This window comes from Emydura macquarii, unplaced genomic scaffold (genome assembly GCF_026122565.2).
Source record: "Emydura macquarii macquarii isolate MOO-44397 ecotype Brisbane River unplaced genomic scaffold, CSIRO-AGI_Emac_v2 contig_2734, whole genome shotgun sequence".
Taxonomy (NCBI): Eukaryota; Metazoa; Chordata; order Testudines; family Chelidae; genus Emydura; species Emydura macquarii.
In genome coordinates, this window is record NW_027132871.1 from 1,691,747 (window position 1) to 1,695,119 (window position 3,373).

Below are 3,373 nucleotides of genomic sequence, written 5' to 3' on the forward strand. Positions count from 1 at the left end.
TCACTGTGGTTGAAGTTCTTATTTAATTAAGATTTTTAAGGCAGGGATTAGCCTTAAGAGCACTGCTCCCATCCTTCCATGTGAAGAGCGAGAATGCGTTAGCATGCGCAGCAGAAGATGCACCAGACACTCTGGGAATGCCCTGACATAGCCCTAATGGAGGCAAAAGGCCTCAACTCTCTTCCTGGAAGACAGGGATAGGAACAAGAGAAATAAAGCAGCAAGGGCTGCATGGATATGCTCAGCGGAGGTGTCAGCCTCCTGTCCTATAGACTTTCTGCTTCTCTGTAACATCACTATTTGACTGGCTGGTAGGTTTTTTCCCTCCCCTACACAGTGCCCAGAACAACTCTGTTAGATGGAGACACTTGAGGGCAGCTTTTGCAGAGAAGCACCAGAGAAGACAAATGATGGGGGTGGTGGGGATGGTTTGGGGCATTTTATTATATATTACCTTTCACTTGCTGTTTGTCTTCCCCAGCCAGCAGATCCAAATAAGCAGATCCCTGCACACACACACAGCCCTGTTGTCAGCTAGTAGGACCAGTGCTTTAGTTTGCAAGCATTCCCAGATTGTAAGCACTCCTGAGGGTACAGTGCTCTGTACAATGGGGATTTGTTCCTGACTGGGACCTTTGGGTGCTACTGCCATGTCGAAGTTAAATAATAACAAGTCATAAGCACAATCACGTGTTAATATTCTACTAACTGGATAGCGGTTTAATACTTATTGTTTTATACCAAAGCTTCATAACGTTATTGACATTAAGTTCATATTCTATGTAACTTCAATACGTGAAACAATTAAATATTTGAGGAGCCAAACACGTATATACCTTTTACTGCCCGCTTTTTACCATCCTCCTAAAAAGTATTGTTCTCCAAATAGAGCATTCTTGTGGCAGAAATGGGTGAAATCAAAAATGGGTAAATTTAATTAAAAATATCTAATGTTAACTTTCTAGTGTCTGTTTTTGTTAGCTTATTATGCCCATGTTTATTAGGAATTAGGTGTCTCACTTTCTTGGTATTTTTCTAATCTTTGTTACTTACCATAACAATCATATTGTGCAGATCTCTCTGATGAGGTCCATGGGGATGCTTAAAAATGGATGGAATGATATGGCTGCTTAGCTTTAAGTTAATAGCATTTTTTTTCTTGGAGTTAATATCATGTGAAAAATTGATTCGATTCTTGTAAAAAATGTCTTAGTCTGAGACAGAAGCACCTTGGGACATTCCAGGAATCCTCAAGGATCAGAAGAATCCTGAAACACTGGTGTCCTCAATCATTATACCCACCTTGGGGGACCTTCAAGGGGAAGAAAGGTTATATCATAATAGCACTAAATAGTACTAAATAATAATAGTACTAAAGTGAGTATGAAACTAATGAAAGGCATTCAAAAGCTCAGATGCTTATTCAGATTTATTTGAGCACTTTGGCTGAAGTAGATCTTAAGGCAAAAAGCATACACAAAAGTTGATATTTAATATAAAGAAATACACAGCATCAGATAGGTTTGTTCTTATTTTGTCCCTTTTTTTTCCTCCCCAGAAAGTAGATGAGTGAGAAGTGAGTTTAATGATTCTTTCCCACACTGTCTGTCCATCTTTATATTGCCACTATTACTGTAGTGTCTGAGCATCTCACTGTTGTGAGTAGTCTGAATGACTTCAGTGGGAATCCTCATGGAGTAAATTTGCTCCTGAGAGCGTATATCATCTGGCCTTTGATGGTATTGTAGAGGGTAATGTTGAAGGATGCATTCATTGCAATAAAACTCTTAAGTGCACTTTACTAGCTACTTCCTCCTCCCCCAAAATGACTACTGAGTGCTTTTCAAGTACAGGGTATCAACAGTGATCAGGGGCAATTCTAATTTGAAAGGGACTCTGTACTGAAATAATAAAGGGAACTCAATTATTCCTAAACATAATAGAATTGATTTAAATGAGAATTAAATACTAGAGTTGACATAAACAGCTTGCAATTGACATAGTTTTTAAACTGAATTTGTTTGCATCTCTAGTCCTTTAGACAAGGTGAAAGAAATATAATATGGAGGATTACTTTTTAAAGGATCATGGCAGATGTGGAGACTACTAGGCAAAAGGTTTTTGGAAGAGAGCTACCCAAACTACCTGACATTCCGAGAACGTATTCTGTGTGTGGAAAAAAGGGTCTCAAAAACGCAGGAGGAAAGGAATCATTCAAGTTGTCCTGGACTCTGCTGCTTTATATTTCAATCCTTTTATCTTATTCTATAGCCTTATACTTTCCTCTCTCCCTGTGAACAATACCCAAAAATATTCCATTTAAAAATGATTTAGATGTCTAAGGGCTTGATTCTCATTTATATTAAGTCTGCTTTATACTTCTATAGGTATATTACTTACTTTAAGGCTGCTTTACCCAGGGTGCTAGTATAATGGGGTATACATGAGGATCAGTCCCCAGAATTTTAAAAATAATTATGGCTTTAAAATAAGAAACTCATAGAGTTTATCTGACAACTATCAGTATCATGAATCAGTTTATCAGTATCATGTATAAATTTCAAGCAGTTTGAAATTGAACTGTTATGACAAGATTTCTACATTAATTTGACTTGTTTGAATTACTTTGTATTAATTAAAGAGGGTTGAATAACTTATTTGGTATGAGAGGCCAGGAAACAGCATAATACAAACAATAAAATAAGTTTATTTGCTCAAATTGAAGAAGTAGACTTTTGCAGACATAATATAAATCGTTCTTTCATGATGTTAGTGTTCATTAATGAAGTCCTGAAATCTTTCATCTATTCTGTATCAGCAATAAAATACATGTCTAACCTGTACTTAAGCCACCCGTGCAAGCAGAGGTGACACAGGGGGACAGGTGGGGGCAAGCAGAGTCACTGACCACCCACCATCAGCAGGTACGGGTCATCTCTGATCATTTATCATATTTCTAATTAAATAATCCCACTAATTATGTCTGCAATCCCTCAACATCAATAAAGCTGAATTTGGGCTCAATGAGGAGTTCACAAATCAAGTGACTTTTTCTATTCAGATAGATTTCAGCCTCCTAGTGAAGTCAAGGGCAAAATTCTCATTGGATTTGAGGGGACCCACTTTTCACCCCAAGTACTTAAACCTGTGGGCCTGATTCTTTTACCCAGACTCATGTAAAGTCATTTTTCTCTGCAAATAGCTCCAGAGGGAGAAACTGAAAGTTTAGATATCTTTTCTATATGGTAGGCCTGTCAACATCTAGATTTTGCTATAATCTTCAAGAGCTGGTTGTCTAGGTTTATGGGTGTTGGAAAAAAAATTTCTAGGAAGCAGCCCTGAAAACTGACTTGTCACAAAATTAGTGGGATTA